At 39.5% G+C, this 19,938-nt stretch overlaps 2 protein-coding genes across 2 annotated transcripts in view; both read right to left on the bottom strand.

Moving 5' to 3' along the window:
* Nucleotides 1-12,817, bottom strand: part of LOC101398187 (rho GTPase-activating protein 7) — a 168,325-nt gene extending 155,508 nt beyond the window's left edge. The window contains exon 1 of the mRNA XM_087418456.1: nt 12,799-12,817. The gene's annotated coding sequence lies outside the window, so the exon portion shown is untranslated. The remainder of the gene's footprint in view (nt 1-12,798) is intronic.
* Nucleotides 1-19,938, bottom strand: part of LOC106799995 (rho GTPase-activating protein 7-like) — a 270,378-nt gene that overhangs the window by 44,133 nt on the left and 206,307 nt on the right. The window lies entirely within an intron of this gene.

Below are 19,938 nucleotides of genomic sequence, written 5' to 3'. Positions count from 1 at the left end.
GGCGGGTCATGGACTGTTGAGATTGTCTGAAATGGTGTAAAGGGCGTTTACAATAGATTTTCAGGCACCACTTTGAAATAATTTGTCTAAAGTTTACCCTCCATGTTTATCTTCAGTTGTGCAATGATTATGCTGTGCCAAGAGCTTTGGCTGGAAACACACTTTGAATTTTAAGTCATCAATTTATATATTGATCACTGAAGGAAACCTTGCTCTATCTTCCTTTCTTACCCTAGCAAAAGAAAAAAAAAAAAAAGGAAGACAGAAAGAAAGAAGCTTAATATTTTGCATAAATTGTACATAAATTGGAATTAGTTACTGAATATACATTTCATAAATTTACAAGTATAACGTTGTAATGTTATAATGTCCTAAGTATAACATTCCCAGCGTTATTCTCACAGTGCTGCTATATGTGCCACCTGAATACAAAAGACATGAGTAAGGCACACACATTGGATTGTCCTGTTACCCCTCTACATTCTCCAAGGTGCTCCTGGCGGCAGGCATGTTTTCTGGTGTTTGGTTGGATACGGTCTGTAGCCCCAGCATAAAGAAGAGGGTTTCAGTTTCTCCCTGTGACTCAGCAGCACAATACTCTATTCTGGTAGGTTCTGGCTCTTAAATAAGCCCTCCACATAGTTCCAATACAATTAATAACTCTTAGACTATGAAAATCAACCCGTGTGAAATAAAACTTAAGAAGACCTGATATCATACTCATCCCACATTGCTGTGGGTTTGGTCCCCTCACCTCTCTTCCCCGCCTCCATTGGTTTGTCATCTCATTTGTCCATCCACAAGCTACACATGAGTCAACATGTGCATGCTAATTTCATTTGGCTGGAATTCACTAAATGAAATTCTAGCTTCTTGTAATAGCACAAAGGAAAGATGTTTCTATTGCAGTCTGAAATTACATGTTCAAACTTGTTTTCATCAGTGAAAAATTATAGTCCAAAGGCTGTCTTATTGGAGTTGAAAAACAATACGTTTGATGGCATCCTTTTCAACCTGAGATGGGCTTCATTTTAAAAAGTTTTGTTTTAAAAATAGAATATTGCAAAGGTAGATTAGGAATGTACTTACTCATCTGGTTTAGTTCTTTTTTTTTTGCCAGATGTTTATGTTGGTGAGAAACCAATAACATTGTCTAGACCTCTAGGATATAGTAATCAAGCATGAATGGAAATCATTCAGAGGTCACACTTCGATCTGGACCTACAACATCCTGCTATTCAAAACCAGATTAGAGATGATGGATCATGATAAACTGAACCACACTGAAAGCTGAGTCAGTGATTTGAGAGTTGTCTGCAAAAAGCTAAATCACAAAAAATCTACAAGATAAAACTAAGTCTAGACATCATTAAATGTGCTGCACCCCCACCCCTGCCCTGAGTTGTCAACAACCAGATGTTACCTTGTGATTTTTACATCAGCATCCTGTAAATCAGGAATCCTCAATCTTTTATGAAGAGAGGTTCCCTGAAGTCATGGCTTCCTGAGGGTGTGTGTGTGTATGTGTGTGTGTGTGCAATTGCCTAGTCGTGCTCACGCTAATAATAAATCCCCTAAAGAGACAGAGAAAGAAGAGAGAGAAAAGTGATACATGGTTTCAGGACCACAGAGATCACCAAGCAAGATTTCACCAAGCAATAACATGCCATGGTTTTTTGCTATGTCTTGGTGATTTACATTGTCTAGAAATTGGTAATTCGTTTTTATTGAGTGTTTCAGTTCTTGACTGAAATAATTTACTGATTGGAGATTCTTGCTATAGAGGATCACAATTGACACTCCTCTGTCATGGCACTGAATTCAACACTAAGATATTTTTACTGTCAAATAATGAGGAGTCAGTGTCAATATCTTGGCAAATCATAAAAATGGCCTTCTTCTCACTCTCCATTTCCTGCTGCCACTCTCAAGCCCTTATGAAACTTTCGATCTAGAACAAATTTGAGTTATATTGAATGCAAGGTGGGGGTCAGCGAATGTCTCAAAAAAGGCAAACCTATTGCTTCCTGGGGTACACTGGAGTAAAATCACAGTGGAGTACTTTATATTTATATTTTTATTTAGTGGAAGGAGCAGTCAGGTGAGTAAGTTCAGTTACCAGTGTGAGAATTTCTTCAAATGTTGAGGAACATCCACGTAACTTAACTGGCTGAACACACCAGTGCTACTGTGAAAAAAGAAATTTCAATCTGAAATACCTGTATTTATCTTCACATCACCTTCCTCGCGCGTGTGCTCATGCATGCGTGCACACACACACACATACACATTGCTACCATCACATCTTCATTGTGGCATAGAGGCTCTTTTCTGCAATGATTCCAATGTTTCTATTTCCATGAGCAAGAGTGGAAAAGTGATAATTACGACTTTAAAAGTTAGCTGTGTTATGGAAATTTTCATTTATAAAATTATTCAAGGTACAAGCGAGCATGACTCTGACAAAGTACAGAGAAACTAGTAATGATGAACTAGTGTGGATATCCTTTTGTTATAATGCACTTGGACCAGTGGAAATCCACGCTGCAGAGAGGAGAGAGGGAGGGGGAGGGAGACAGGGAGCGAGGGAGGGAGGAAGAGAAAGAGGAAATGAGCTAGGGACAGATATTGATTGGCTCAGCAAGTACCTTATGGTACCTGTCAAATCATACCTTCGAATCTTGTTTTCTCTGTAGGTTACTTTTTCCTGCCAAATAGACTCTAGACCACTGAAGTCCAGAGACAGTTTTTAATTTATCTCTGTATCTTTTCTATCACCTGGCATTGTGTCTTTTACATAGTCAGTGCGCAATCATTATTAGCTAATTTGTAGTTAATAAAAGATTATGCCCATCCAGTGTAAAACCCACTTTGTTACTCTTTCCTTTAGTGGATGTTCTGCCCTCTTGACTGTACAGTGTCTGAACCATGTTCCATACTTTCTCTGTTTCTAAGCCCCTTATTTGAAAATGAAACGTTCAACCTTAAAAACTTGCCTATTTTCTTTCATCCTTCAGCCTCTCTACTTGGTAACGGTAAGAAGCCATAATTAACTAGATTCTTTGGAATATACTAGTGAAATCACCTCTAAAAGAAAATGAGGCCATGATACATGAACATATTGTCAATATTCAAAATATGCTTTAACTAAAAATGTGAAAATTGATCAAAGCAGTATTCATACAAACTCATATCTTCCTTGGTAATTTTCTTATTGATTTTATTAACCTCAATATTGGGTAGATGCTAATTAATTTTCAATCCATTGAAAGCAATCTAGGATGTCATTGATCTAAAATGGAGTAGAATTTTTTGAGATTATTTTGTATATGGAGCTGTAGAATTGCTTCACTGTAATTGTATAATTAATCCTTAAATTCTATTATCCCAAGTACTTTTCTGCTCAGAGTACGACATAACTTTGGTGACTGGTAAACATTTAACAATATAATAATTATGCCATATTTTTAATACAACTCACCCATCATTATTTTTCTTTTCTTTTAAAAATGCAAACTAGGAATATCTCTTTTAAAGTTATGATGAGAGGGAAAGGTGTCTTGACTTCCAGTTTGGTTCCATAAGAAATTCTGTGGAATCACCAAAGACTTAGGACAATCTATTTCAGTTCTGCAGTTCACGTATGTTGAAGAGGGAGACTAATCTCATCTATAAATTGAGATATTTAAAGTACAACTTCCAATTTTAGTTCATTCCAATTTCTGAGTCAGTCAAGAGCACCCTATTTTAGACAGTGACATATTTTAGACTTTGTACACTTAAACTGAAAAAATGTCAGCATCTTATCTTAAAAAAATGATTAAAGATATGACTTCATTGCACTTGGGAAGTAATGAGTCTTTGTCCCATGGAGAGACTGGCCAGTTCATTAGGGAAGACGCATTAACTTGCCTGACCCTTCTTTGCAGAGAGGGTCTCCCTTGGTTCTGTGGGGGCGTCCTACTGATGGTCTGATTCATTTATTTATGTTTACAAGTTACACTGCTCATGAGGGGAGTTGGGCCCAAAGGGATGTGCTGAGCAGTTTAAACTGGCGTTTCTCAACCTTTATACTCATGTCCCGTCCCTCCCACCCATGATTTTTTTCTCTATCTTCAGCATTTTGTAAGATACATTTTGTACTATGAAAACAATGAATCGATCGAGTATACTTTTAAAAGCTACATATGCTTTTTCTGATTGTTCCCCTTACAGGTGTGCCTTCTCCCATCCCCCTGAGAATCACTGGTTTAAAGAACAAATCAGTGACGAGTTCCAGACACCCCTCAGTGTCCAGGAGACACTGTATAGTTCTTCCTTAATAAAATGGAGTTCACTTTACCTCTGGAGTTCAAATTCAGGAGTCATACTGATGGCTGGCAGGCAAGGATTGTGTCTGTCTTGCTTGTCATTCAGTGCCTAGCACAGTGTTTCGCATACAGCAGCTTTTCAATAAATATGAAATTAATTAATGATGATTGACAGATAAGGATGTTTCTGAGGTTTGTCCATGGACACTCATTAATGGATTTTTAAGGTATTACCAAAAAAAATATCCTAACTTAAATGGGAATAAAAATGGGAGTACATAGCTCTTAAGATTATTTTGAAGATTAAATGGGGAAATGCCTTTAGAGCTCTCAGCATAGATTCTGGCACTTAGTAGGCACTCAAATGACAACTTAATTATTGTTATTATATTATTTGTAATAAAGACTGCATCCAAATGATAATAACCACCAACTGTCAGATGCCACACTTAGTTCATATTACACAAAAAAATTTAGTTCGTATTACATGCCTAGTCTTTGGCTGTGCCTAAGAAGAGAAGCAACAGTACTACAGTCAGGAGTTTGATTGTTAAGGGGATATATAACTTTCGTCTTTGGTTAACTTTGGTTAAATCTTCATCAATAATTCCAAGCAAATGCTCCAAAAATATCAGTGGTTGTTCACGAGCAATGGGGGAAGAGCAAAGAAGGATCAATGCAAACTCATCATCATCACATACAAACAACTCCAGCACCTGCCCTCTGGACAGCACATCCTCTTTCTTCAAGAATGACAGATTATAGAAGACATACAGATGGCCAACAGGTACATGAAAAGATGTTCAACATCACTGATTATCAGGGAAATGCAAATGAAAACCACCATGATATATCACCTCACATCCGTCAGAATGGCTATTATCAAAAAGACAAGAAATAACAAGTGTTAGCGAAGATGTGGAGAAAAGGGAACACTTGTGCACTGTTGGTAGGAACGTAAACTGCTACAGCCACTGTGGAAAACAGTATGGAGGTTCCTCAAAATATTAAAAATAGAACTACCATATGATCCAGCAATTCCACTTCTGGGTATTTATCTGAAGAAAATGAAAAGAGTAACTCGAAAAGATATGTGCACCCCCACATTCACTGCAGCATTATTCACAATAGCCAAGATATGGAAACAACCTAAGCATCCACTGATGAATGAATGGATAAAGAAAATGTGAAATATATATATATATATGTGTGTGTGTACACATACACACACATATACACGCAATGGAATATTATTCAGCCATAAAAAAGAACGAAATCTTGCCATTTGTAACAACATGGATGGACTTTGAGGGCATTATTCTATGGAAAATAAGTCAGACAGAGAAAGACAAATACCATATGATCTCACTAACATGTGGAATCTAAAAAAGCAAAACAAAACAAGACCAAGTTCATAGATACAAAAAACAGATTGGTGGTTGCTAGAGACAGGGGTGGGGAGTAGGCCATATGGGTGAAGGGGGTCAAAAGGTACAAACTTCCAATTATAAAATAAATAAGTCATGGAGATGTAATGTACAGCATGGTTAACAATATCGTATTGCATACTTGAAAGTTGCTGAGAGAGTAAATCTTAACTGCGTTATCATAAGAAAAAAATTCTGTAACTATGTATGGTGATAGATATTAACTAGACTTATTGTAGTGATCATTTCACAATATATACAAATATCAAATCCTTACATCGTACAATTGAAGCTAATACAATGTTGTATGTCAATTGTACCTCAATTTTTAAAAAAAGAATGACAAATTATTAAAAGTAAATGACTAGAATCAGAAATTGAAAAACACATACAATGACAAGTTTAACTTCAATTTACGTTTTTTTTTTTTTTTTAAAGATTTTATTTATTCATTTTTTTCCCCCCAAAGCCCCAGCAGATAGTTGTATGTCATAGGTTCACATCCTTCTAGTTGCTGTACGTGGGACTCGGCCTCGCGCTGGACGGAGAAGTGGTGACTTGGGGCGCGCCCGGGATCCGAACCCGGGCCGCCAGCATCAGAGCACGCGCACTTAACCGCCAAGCCACAGAGCCGGCCCTCAATTTACGTTTTAATAATTCCCCTGGAATAGGGAACTTCCAGGGGAATGTTCTTTTACATTCAGTTTTGGCTGTATGATATAGCTTCCGATCGTTAAGCAGACCTGTGACTAATTAATATACTCCTCCTACCAAGACTTTGACTGTGGACACATCTTGTTATTGTAATCATAATGATCTTTGGCGAAAGATGCAGACTGCTCATACATATTGTTTTAAATCAAGAAAGGTACAGAAGTTTTGTTCCAGAAAGGGAGGCATGCAAAATATCCCTTTCAAGAGGCAGCCTCGACATTTAGCTTACTTTTTCCCATTCCAGAGCTGGGCCACGTGCTCCAAACCCCACACTGCTGCTGGTGCTGCTGTTCTTTTCCATGTTTGGCTCCATCTATACAGCAATTTTCAAAGCAGGTTCCAACTTGCTTGGGAAGACTTTCCGATTTTGTATATCTTAGCCCGACAAACTCATGTGCAAGGACTGATTCCCTCACCAATGTGCGAAAACAGTTATTCTCCAGTCACTTCATTTTGGAGTTCGACAAGATCTACCCAAAAGTCACCTCCATTAGATTCTTCTTTGTTTTTTTCCAGAGGTACAGAAATAAGTTCCATTTGCCATTGAAATTTTACCTTTTCTTTTCTTTTTTTGGACTGGTTTAACTACTTTTGCCCAAAAGGCTTAGGCAAATTATAGTGGTGTCATGCCAATGGGTGAAGCTTCTATGGAAATAGAGCTTAAGGCAAAGAAAGCAGGGTTATTAACAAGCAAAACTGATGGAGTCTTCAAGGACTTTGCATAGTAGGTCATTTTAATCCTTAAAACAATTTGATGATATAGGTATTATCATCATCCTTTTTATATTGGTGAGAAACAGACTGACTTGCCCAAAGTTATCCAGTTCAGGAGCCAGGATTCAAACCCAGGCGTCTGACGTCACAGCCAGCTCTCTTAGCCACGATATTATGTTTCCTCTCATCAAAGAAGGCCTCGACATCAACACGCTCTTCTTTTTATTAAAATAATAATATCTAATTTAATACACGCTCACATCTACCCTTCAGAAACGTGCCAGTGTCTCATGAAGCATCATTAATGATTGTCTCTCAGACCCTTTAAAATGTTATGCAATGTTGCATACATCTAGAGAAGTCTTTGTTTACTGGAGAAGCCTGCATATTTTGAGGCCTACGTCACTCTCAGTTAAAAGGCATTATATATGCCCTTACTTGCTTTTCACTGTGAACCAATGAGCAGAAAACAGTTCACAGGAGCCAGTGTTTATGGTTGCCTGTCATGGGAAGTGGGCCAGAATTCTTGATGCCCCATTGAATTGAGAGCCAACGTACTGCACATGTATGTCAAGCATTCATTTTGCTAGTGAACTAGAGATCTGGTCAGCTGAAATATAAAAATCTATTTCACAAAAGACAGAAGATGCTGAACAGTCAACAGAATACCCCAGGGGGATCCAACCTAATGTAGATACTTGAAGAATTTATTTTATATCTATTGACTCTCACCTGGATTGAGATCTGTCTAAATTTTCCTGCCTTCTTCATAAGCAATTCAGTTTTTCTTCCTTCTCTTAAATGTTTAGCTATGAAAGTAGTGTCACATGTCTCAAAACAGGTTGAGGTATTTAGATTTTTTTCCTTATATGTCATGTTTCTCTAATTACATCAGTGTGTTTTACACTATATAAGTTGTTCTTATTTTATTAGATGTTGTTAAACAAAGACTAATATTTACTTTCTTTTTGGTTTATTTATTCATTCCACTTTCCAAATTGATGAAAACTCCTGTATATGTGTAGCCTGGGTTTTGCCTTACTTTCAGTCTCTCTGTCTCCTTCCAGTCTGAATTTTAGTTTCTTTTATTTTTCCTTAGAGGCAGTCTTATTGGCACATTGGTCCAAACTTGTTTGTGGAGCTTTGTCAAATATACATCAAGGAATTCCAGCCATCTCATGTATGAGAGCCCACATCTCAGTCTAGAAGAATTTTTGACGAGAAGTATTTGAAAGCCACACTAAGTATTAGCAGGGATTTTTAATGTAGGGTCTATGGAGAGATTGCAGGGTGTCCACGAACTTGGATGAGAAAAAAATTACATTTTTAGTTTCACTAAACTCTAACTGAAATGTAGCACTTCTTCCAATTATGAATGTTGACGAACTGCCACCCCCACGTGCAGTGGTATTAGCTGTCCCTGTGGCTCTGTCACCAATAGAAACCAGACTTTTCCATATCACATTACAGTTGTTGTAGATATCACAAAATACCATTCACACTCATCCCTACTCCACAGTTACGGGAGTTATCAAACCCACTCCAGACCACACAGGATGCAGTTTTTCTATCTACAGATGTTCATTGGTGTTGTTGGCCCCACTCAGCCACCCAACAGTCAAGTTGAAGGTTTGCACACTGATGACCTAGATGTGGATGTTGCTGCCCAGGGTTTCCTATCTATGACGGTTGGTGACAAGGAGATGAATTAGACTACTGTTCAGTTCAATGCTCTTATTCCAGCTAAGCAACAACAATCTGCACACTTGGTATCTTTAAAAAATAGTTAATTGATATTTACTTGCCTATATTTTGAACACATTATCCTGTTATATACTTCATTCACGTTATATTATTATATCACAAATTTTTGTTTTGACTGCTTTGATAACTATATTTTACTCTAAATGGTTACCTTTATAGTTCTATGTATTTTATTTATACATTAAAAAATACTATTTTGAGAAATGTTCCACAAGCTCCTCCAGAATGCTAAAGAGATCCACTGGCACGAAAAAGGCTAAGAAGTCCTATATGAAAGGATTAAGGGGCAACAGGTTTTCAGCAATGAAATGCACCCTGAAGTCAAGATGTCCCTGTACCCAAAGGGAGGGAGGTGGCAGCAGAGGAGTGCTAAGGACACAGAGGAGGTTTAAGACGGATGCTCAGTTCGTCCAGAGAAGGGCTGTCTACCCCATCTGTCACCCACTGTTAACCTCAAAGTTCTAATTCCCTGAAAACTCAATGTTATGTTCTGCTCTTAGGAAAGAAGACAGGGTACCTGTGGGGTTGGGAATAATGGTCGCAGAAAGGATGGGGGTAAGAGAAAACCCTGTGGGTTGTGGTTGTGCAGAAAAAGGAGGATGCAACTAAGTTTCTTCCATCAGTCCGCACAACTTGAAGACTTTTTCCCAGCAGCAATTCTGTATTTTGTTTCTATAAGGCTGTAGATCCTTAAAAATAACAGATAAAATACCTGTTTCATATGTGAGGAAGTTTAGGCAAGGGGACGTAAATGATGGTTTTTGTACATGACATCATTTGAGGTAGAAGAACTAGGAACTGTTAAGCTATGTTGAGTGTGTGGCGGGGGGAGGGGGGAGAGAGGGAGAGAGAGTGATTGAGAGAGAAAATACCTACCAAGGAAACTTAAAACGTTGTCCCATGGCCAAACACCTTGGTCAGGTTAAACCTCCAGGAGAAACTGAAATCTCAGATTATCTTTTGAGAAACTTGACGAAAGTCATCAAGGTAATGATCATCACAGACAGAACATTTCACGTACTATTAACAGAAGTGTGTTTCACTAGAGGCTTCAAAACTCTTTTTACCTATCACCTTTATTAATTTCACAAGTGAAGCGGGAAACTTGGACTTTCCAGTGCCTTCCATTCTGCAAGAGAGAGCAAGGTTGTCTGATATATAATCAAGATTGTATCTGGTGTTCGGAGAGGTGACTTTTTGTGGATAATTAACAGCTATTATTTAACCTTTGGTTGGTGGGAGGGTTGGCTGCAGAGGAGAAGTTTGAGGGGAAGGAAAGAAGTAAGTGTTCTTGGGGTTTGATATACACCAAATCAGTCTTCATTTGACAAACACCAACTGAGCTATGAGCCACGTGCCAAGCACAGGGTGGGACACAGTGATCAGAGTTGGCTGTGGTAGCCAAAGTCCTTTCATTTCAAGCGTGGTACCTGGATTCTCTACTATGTGAATTATCTAACAGGTCGTACTCGTCTTAGAAAAAGCAAGCAAAAATGGACCTGGAGCAGCAAAAATCCTATTTGCTGTTGGAACTGTGGAAATGTTTAATTTTTCATCACACATAAAAAGTAACTATTTTTCTCTAAGTATCTTTCATCCGATGCTACATTTTTGACTCCATATAGAACATTAATATACAACAAACGACAAGAAAGAGACAGCAACTTTCCAGGGGTAATATCTTTATGCTTAGAGGTCAACAGCTGTCAAAAGCTCCTCATTTATGAAAATACAAGGGGAAATCTTATAGGTAATATGAGAGCGAAGCAGAAATGTTTAGATTAATCTTACTCTCTCTCTTTTTTTTTTTTTGTGAGGAAGATTAGCCCTGAGCTAACATCTGTGCTAATCCTCCTCTTTTTGCTGAGGAAGATCGGCTCTGAGCTAACATCTATTGCCAATCCTCCTCCTTTTTTTTTTTCCCCCAAAGCCCCAGTAGATAGTTGTATGTCATAGTTGCACATCCTTCTAGTTGCTGTATGTGGGACGTGGCCTCAGCATGGCCGGAGAAGCGGCGCGTTGGTGCACGCCTGGGATCCGAACCCAGGCTGCCAGCAGCAGAGCTCGAGCACTTAACCGCTAAACCATGGGGCCGGCCCTCTCTCTTTTTTTTTTTTTTTGTGAGGAAGATCAGCCCTGAGCTAACATCCATGCCAATCCTCCTCTTTTTTTTTTTTTTTCGCTGAGGAAGACTGGCCCTGGGCTAACATCTGTACCCATCTTCCTCCATCTTATATGGGACGCCGCCACAGATGGCCTGACAAGTGGTGCATCAGTGTACACCCGGGATCCGAACCTGGGTCGCCAGCAGCAGAGCACGGGCACTTAACCACTATGCCACGGGCCCAGCCCCTTATTCTCAAATTAAAACACCAAACCACAATAAGATATTTTTGCATTATCTTTAATAACACATTATTTGCGGAATCTTTCCATTTGTGACAATGGATTTGTCAAATAAGACAACAATGAAGGAGTCACTTTTGTTTTTTAAGGTCAACCAATTATAGTCGTGGATTTTATACTCCACTATCTTATTTCTTAAACTTCCTCTGGCCAATTGCAAATTGTTTTCACTAGATAATACACCTTAAAAAAAAAACCTATCAGAAAGTTGGATTTCTTTAAGGTATCACATTTTACTCTAAAGCCATAAGAAAATGGTTAAATTTAAAATATTTTGCACTCTTAGACTTGACATTGTTTATTCTCTCCCAGTCCTGGGCAATATTGTTCAGTTTAACAGAAAGAAAGATTTTCATGAGCATTTAGGACAAACTTACACCCTCTGATGGTATGTAACTAGCCTGTTATGTTCATAATCTGCTTTATCACAATCACAAACCTTAACATTTCCTCTCTTCAAGTCATGTCAGGCCAATTATATGAAAGTCGAATGACCTTTTATCAAGAACACTCAGCACAGAAATCTGAATCGATGCTTGGAGGCCACTTCTAATGTTTTTAACAATTCAGAACTTCATTAAGTATACGAAAAACAACTGGATTAACCAAAAAGGTTAAGAAAACATAATCTTTGACCCATCCATCGCTATGACATAACGATACATATTTAGAGAGCAAACAAGAAGGAGCCATTAAACACCACTGGGATACCTTTCCTGGATTCAGAGAGGTTTTTTTTTTTTTTAATTGCGAGATGCTATTCGATATCAATTTATGAAGATTCTTAATACCAGAATCAGGGACAAGTTCCTGTTTCCTTACTGGACTCCTTCAAACACAGTCTGCCATTTGGTCGCTGTCACACGAGCCCTAGAGCATTTGAATTGCACCACTCTATTTATGTTTTATTATATTTCAAATGCCTGCCTGTAGCATACTTGACACCCTCTTGGAACTCAGGGCAGCTCCAGGCTGCCAGAGGAAATACCAGCCTGCTTTCACTGGGCAGCACAGATTACTGCACTGACACACAGCCCTGCCAGGCCCCTCTCCTGAACACACAGCCAGGCCACCTCCTGCGAGACAGCTCCTCGGCTCCCCCCACCAGCGCAACAGATCTCCGTGCTTCTGCCTGCAGCTGTTCATCACCACTGATTTCCTGACACACAAAAGGACCTTGCTTTTATTTTCAAGGTTAAAAAAAAACCTCTCTTATAAAACCTTATCTAGAAATAATCCGACCAAAACCCAGAGAGGTATTAGAGTGAAAAAAAAAAAAAAAAACAAACACTCCAGAAACGTTAAATACCAGTGGATGGGAGATTGAAATCACTGCCATGACAGTGATGAACTTCACCCAGCTGATGAGATCATCAATTGTCCGAGTTAATAACTGTGTCTGTGTATTTAATTGTTTTCCTTTTAATACCTCTCATCCCCCCGCTCCCCCCTTCGCCCCTCACCTGCCAGCCGTCTGTCTCTGGTGTTTTTCCAAATAGCATCCAGAGCTCTAGCCGTGGAGTCTCGGATGTGGTCACTAAAGGACCTCCGGAGAGGGGCTCTCGGGGGCTGAGCCATCACGTGGGCCTCTGTCCCCTAGCCACCCGCAGAGGACTTCAGCGCAGCCCGGGCGCGGCGACCATCCTGCTCCCCTCCTGCCGCAGACGTCTTTCCCGGGCTGCGGGCTGCGGCTCTGCCGGGCGGCCGGGCTGCGTGCGCGCCGGGCCCGGGGGCGAGCCGCGAGCGAGCCGTGCGCCCTCAGGACGCCGGCATTGCGGCTCGCGCTGCGGCCCGGGGAGCGCCGACTGCAGGCGGCCTCCTGGACAGGCGCCAAGCGCGCGCGGCTGCCACATCTGGAAAGGCTTACAAATGAGCCAGCGACACACTCGCGCTGCCTTCGTGGCTATCTCGACGATTCTAGCTTCCCGTGTAATCCAATCACTTGCCTTGGTGCAGGCTTGGCTGTTCGTCTATGAAATAACAGGTCTCTCCTTCCCTGGCCAGCCAGGTCACCTTGCATTTTTGAAGGAAAGGCAGGGCAGAAGGCAAAATAGGGAGGGCGGGAGCGGAGGGCTGGCAGGTAGGGTTCTCCTCAGTTTTCAAGGCTAATTCTCATTCACATTTGCATCTGATTAACTCATTTGTGTTTTATTAACTCATGGCTTTAGATTAGGCTGTTTATGAGACAAAAAGTTCAACCTTTAGCTGTGGATGTTGCAAGGTAGATATTGCTGTAAGGAGCATCCTACGGATCGATTTGGATTCTCTCTGGGAAACAGATACTTGAGTTTTAAACGAAATACCAAACATCTCCTCATATTTTCCCTGTAACTACGCTTCTGCTCACAATCAGTGGTTTAATCAAGTAATTCTAGGTTTTGCCTCTAAATAAGGTTCAAATGTCCCCCGGTTCTGTGAATCTTTTAGTTCCAAGTAAGCAAATTTCATCATTACAACTGCACATCAAAAGCTCACCCCAAAAGAATGAAGAAAAATGCCAAGCACCATGAAATCAAAATATGGGCCAACTGCTTCTTTGACAAGGTATGTTTTTGAGTTTCTAAAATGTCAAATAAATCTATGTCTCTGCTAATGAATTTGGCTGATTTTCTGCCTTTAATGCATATTAATTCTCTCCTTTCTCACTGTCTCCTGAATCCCATCTTGTAATTTTCAAGGTTTGGCAAGGAGGCTTAATACTGGCATAAGATAGTATCTGAGGGCCAGTTCACGACCTTTGCAAGATTAGACAATGCTGTAAAAGCACTCTGTAAATTGCAAGGTACCATGCAAGTGCTAATTATTATCATAATTATTTTTATACATCAAATCATTTTCAACCCACACTGATCTCCTGAGTCTCCAAATTTCTGTAGCAGGTGTCTTCTTTCCCGTACAACTCTGACAATGTAATTATACAAAGGATGAAATTAAAATAGTGAGATTGTGCTCACGAGTTATCACCACTAGGACCACTGCTTATTAGTGACCCATATGTCCTAAATTGTATTGTTCCCAAAGTTACAGCACATGAGTCTCTCCAACTGAGAATGTGCTTCTTGGTAAATATTTACTTCTTTGCCTTGTCATTGGGCTGGGCATAGATCAGGAGGCAACAAGTACTAACTGCTGAGGCATGTAGATTTCTGTGCCTGTGGGAGCCAATTCCAAGGAAAATTCTCCATAAAAAATCTCAAAAAATTTGATCACCTAATACCCGATTCCATTTTAAAACAAAGTACCCAAAATCTGTGCGTGTGTGTGTGTGTGTTTCTCCTTCAAAGAGGTCTGGGCACTTTGAAACAGGTTGATTCATTTCCTGGTCAAGTTGAACAGGACAGGTTCATGTGGACCCCTTTTGCAGAGGAACAGCATGAGGTCACCACAGCATGAGCGGTGAACCACACACTGTGCTAGGCCTGGGGACATTGAGGATGAATAAGACATCAGCTCTGTCTTTAAGGAGGAGAAATCACACGGACCACAAATAATTTCAAAATAGTGTGATAAGTTCCGCCATAGAAGCATGTGCAAAGTGTTATCGGAGCACCAAGGAGGAAAACGTAGCCTGGATTTCTAACTCCTCCTAGGCACTGACCTCACCTAAATTTCCAAATAAATCTATGACAATGTCAGGAACATACAATCATTCCCGGCATGCAGCGACTGACTATAATGGCATGAAGCTTTTCTATACCTAAACACAGACAAGAAGGGGGAGTAATAAAGGGGAAATAGCATTTATTGAGTACCTATGACATACCACAAACTCTTCCAGCTGGTGTATATAGACCCATGTATATACACCAGCATAGATGTTATTATCTCCTCTTTAGAGATGAGGAGGTTGAAGCGCAGAGAGAAGAGATTTGAGAAAGGTCAGATAATAAATGTCAGATCCAGGATTCACACCTAGAGCTGTCTGCACCCAAAGCTCATTAGCCTCCCAATCAACTTGACTGGTAATGACAGTGATGATAATGACCCAGTTGATACTAAGCTATGGGCCAAAGCTCCTTAATCTTAGCCAAAGAAAATCACCAACTGGACCCAGTGTGTGAAAGAAGGCGGAGGCTCAGATGAGTTTTAGGTGATCCCTGCTATGGAAATTGAAGGGCAGTGAGTCCAGAGAACCGAGGCCCAGTCATGCATACTGTTTAACGATAGGACACTCGGGTCTGATCTCCAGTGTTCCAAAATGACCCTCCTTCTCCTTTGCAACACTCCCTCTCCAGGACCATACTCCCAGTTCTTTGTTATAGCTCATCTCAACAGGTACTGGAAAAACCTACTTATTCTAAGTACAAGTTCCATTAGGTAGAATGATCCACCTGTCTAAGAGGTTTTTATGTTTAAAAAAAAGGAAACATAAATGTAACTTTTAGTGACACACTATTGGAGAGGGAGAGCACAGCTAAATGTTTTCAAGCGAGATGGGCTTTAATTATTGATTTCACCATAACCCAAAGAAGGGCTGGCCCTCTTGGGCCCTCATTTCTGAAAACTCATTAAATCCAAATTTCACTGTGAGGATATTTCAACTCCTTATGGATGAATCTCAGCCATATATCATGGGTATGGTATATAAACCATTCTAATACACAGCCAATTTTAAATTATTCTTGTTTTTTTGCCTGCTTTCTGTATTTAATGGCCATTAGAAATGTTCCACACAGAAAAAGTGCTTTTTAGAATCTACTGTTTACAGAATAATTCCTCAAGTTGTAGTTCCACAGATTTCAAATAATCCAAGTATTTTCTAGCTGTGAGGGGTGAGGACAGTATGTGATAATTAGTGTTGTCTCAGCTTGGCAGATGGGGAAAGTGGGAACATGAGACGTCCCTTGGTTTTTTTCAAGATCCCACTGGGAATTATAAGAGAAATGAGAATGGTGACATTATGCTTTGATAGCTTCTCACTTTCTTATTTTTGTGATAAAGGACTATTTCAACTCTTGGTGGAGCTGCTCTCTGACCTGGGGCACTTTGTAAACTCTTCCAGATCCCTGGAGAGCAGAGATTCTTGTCATATATTAAGCTACAGAATCTGGCTCAAGTAAGTCCCTAATATTTTCCATCTAAGAAAAACATTTGGCAATGTATTATAGATTTTATCTAATCTTGTCTAACTTATAAATTTTGTCTTACTTCTTAAAAACAAAAATTTTATGGTGTTTCTAGGTCCCATTTGCTTTGATCTAATGTTAGGGACATCTTATTTTCCAAGTCTGTGTAGCATAAATCCATTTTGGTCTTATGGCCACTTTCATTTACAGATGCAACTCATTTAAATCTGTTTTGAAGCAATTAGAACATTTAGGACTACCCAAAGTTGCTAGTAGTTTCTTTCAAAATGATGTGAATAATGATGGGAAATGGAAAGTTTATTGAGTCAATGCCATGCTGGGTCTTTGGCACAGAGAGGAAATTATTAAAACCCAATTGGTTAAGCCCTATGAGTGATTCAACCCCTGCAACAGGAAGCAGGCTTAGTACATACTAGGTCTGCCTGAAGGGCTGTAACGCCACAAAAGTAGAGTTCTCCGATATGTAGGTATCCAAATGCCCGTGACAAGAACTCCTACTATGAAGGCTCTGTAACTCTAAGGAATTGTAAATGGTTTCTGTTTTCTCCAGTTAATAACAGCTAGCCTGTAGGTTATATGCTGCTGCTGATTGTTTTCATTTTGAAATGTTTATATAATATGACCATCTTTAGCACATTTGCTCTAGTGCAAGTGGCAATTTTTTTTTTTTTTTTTTTGGGAGGAGATCAGCCTTGTGCTAACATCTGCCAATCCTCCTCTTGTTTTTGCTGAGGAAGACTGGCCCTGGGCTAACATCCGTGCCCATCTTCCTCTACTTTATATGGGATGCCGCCACAGCATGGCTTGCCAAGCAGTGTGTCAGCGTGCGCCCGGGATCCGAACCTGCAAACCCCGGGCCACCGCAGCGGAGCGCTCGCACTTAACCACTTGCACCACCAGGCTGGCCCCCGCAAGTGACAATTTTATTTCTTAATCTGCTTCTACATTTGGAACCCTAAGGATTACGCTGAATTTGGTTGAGAATCTCCTTTGTGATAAACTCTGTTAAATGTTCTCCACCAAAGGGCTCAAGTCAAGGTTGTTTACACTATCTCTTAGGCATCTGTTGATACTTGATAGACCAATAGACCACAATGATGATTTTCTTCAAATCGGTGATCTCTGACCTGGGGGCAGAAAAGATTCTTCTCGGAAGGCAGGAAGAAAATCTTAGAATCTATATCTATGTATATAGTTCTTTAGATATTTCTATTTTTGTCTAATGTACAAAGCATACAAATACAGTGATTTATGGGTATAATTTATAAATAAATAAATTTCTCAGGGTTCTATGCTCAGAAAGTTTTACTGACAGGAATTAGTGATCAAAGAAGTTCAGAGACTATTTCTCTCCAACTACCAAAATCACACTATCTTTCAGAGTAGAATCAACTTGTTGGGGGCACACTGTTGAATAAACGTGTAAGGGAAAGGGTGTAATGGAACAAGAAGTCAATATTAGGAAAGAGAGGGCTTCCTTTTCTTCCTGACAGACTCAACACTGCCTCATTTCCTTTTTGACTACTGAAGCTCATTACTACCTGTGCTGTTAGAAACAAAGTTTTCTACCTGGCCTGAGAAAAGTCACCTTGCCTGTGAGAAAAGGAACTGCTATAGACTGAATGTTTGTGTCCCCCCCAAATTCATATGTTGAAACCTAATCCCCAGTGTGATGGTATTTGGTGGTGGGGCCTTTGGGAGGTGATTAGGTCTTGAGAGAAGAGCCCTCATGAATGAGATTAGTGCCCTTATAAAGAGACCCCAGAGATCTCCCTTGTCCCTTCTGCCATCTGAGGGCTCAGCAAGAAGATGGTGTCTATGAATCAGAATGTAGGCCCTCACCAGATGTGGAATCTGCTGGCACCTTTATCTTGGACTTTCCAGCCTCCAGACTGTGAGAAATAAATCTCTGTTGTTTAGAAGCCACTCAGCCTATGGTGTTCTGTTATAGCAACCCAAACAGACTAAGACATAGACTTACTGTCAGTACTGCCCCCTGACAGCTTTGTGATCTTGGGACAGCATTTTCACAATTGCTAAAGAGGGAATTGACTAGATCATTGACTCTGGTCCAGAGGGGCAGATGGACATGGAGGATGTCACAATCACACAGGGTGGGACCTCACCTCTGCTGTTGGAGTGGAACAAAAGGTTAAACAACTCTACTGGGCACATGGTCTCATGCCACTTCTAAAAAAATACCACTACAGAATCTTAATTATTAGTAAAGCTAATTGGCCATTTTTATACTTTCAAGTTGCTTTGAACATGTCTTTTTGGAGTTGCTTATTTGTTTGTTTTGGTTTACTTGTCTCTCAGTTATTTCTTTTCCATTTTGTGTAGTTGACTCTAGTTTTCTATAGCGGAATTTTTGGCAGAAAGACAGGAAATAAAAGATACTGGAGAATGGAAAGAGGAAGTAGTGATGCCCTCAGAATTTTTTTCTTTTTATGTAATGATTTCAGACTCTCTTCTGTGTCATGATTTCAAAAGATTAAAATATTTTTAATTTCTATGGAAAAATCAGCAAGAATTCTCACCAATACCAATGCTAAAGAAATAATACATCTACAATTTATGTTACCTTAGCAAAGAATAGGCTCTCTAGTGGTAAAATAAATTTTAGATACAGTTAAAACTTTAGGAGGAAATAATTTCTTTTGTCTTATTCTTCATTTCCTTTTATTCTTTTAGTCTTCCTTTTATCCTTTTATTCTTTATTCTTCACAATGTAAAATTCCTGTATATTATTAATTAGAGGAGTCCAGCATTATGACATAGAATTACAGTGATGCAATTTCTCTGCTCACTCAGATTTAGAGTATATTATGGCTACTTGAATTGCTTTTAAATTATGTTTGTTTCAACTCATACTAGCTATTTGATATATCTTTGTATTGAAATTGAGACCAAAAAAATCAACCTCCTGCTGATTTTGAATTATAAGACTTCTGTCTGAGAAACAAACAAAATATTCAATTGTTTTATTTTACCTTCATGTAAGCTTACTGCCACAAATCTTCATAAAGAATGCCATATGTGATTATCCTTTGGATTATAACAATTATCAATAACCTCAAATAACATGCTACACTAATAATAAAATCAAAAGCAATTTTGGATAGTGGCTGAATGATATACTGAAGCATGTACATTCAGGGACAATTTCAAAATCAGACCAAACAGGAACCCAATTTTTTTTTTTTTTTTGGCTGAGGAAGATTTGCCCTGAGCTAACATATGTTGCCAATCCTCCTCTTTTTGTGTGTGAGCCACCACCACAGCATGGCAACTGACAGACAAGTGATGTGGGTCCACGTCCGGGAACCAGATCTGGGCCACTGAAGCAGAGCAGAGCTGAACTTAACCACTAGGGCACCAAGGCTGGCCCCCAAATATTTTTCTATGGTAATATAACCTATTGATTACACATTTTCAACCATATTATTAATAAATGTCATATATTATGACAAGACTTAAAACATTGTCAGTACCAATAGGCTTGAATGTTTTTGT

Source organism: Ceratotherium simum, chromosome 28 (genome assembly GCF_057802395.1).
Source record: "Ceratotherium simum simum isolate JZ-2026a chromosome 28, ASM5780239v1, whole genome shotgun sequence".
Lineage (NCBI taxonomy): Eukaryota > Metazoa > Chordata > Mammalia > Perissodactyla > Rhinocerotidae > Ceratotherium > Ceratotherium simum.
The sequence above is the reverse complement of the archived record's forward strand: the minus strand, read 5'-3'. Positions and strand labels throughout refer to the sequence as shown.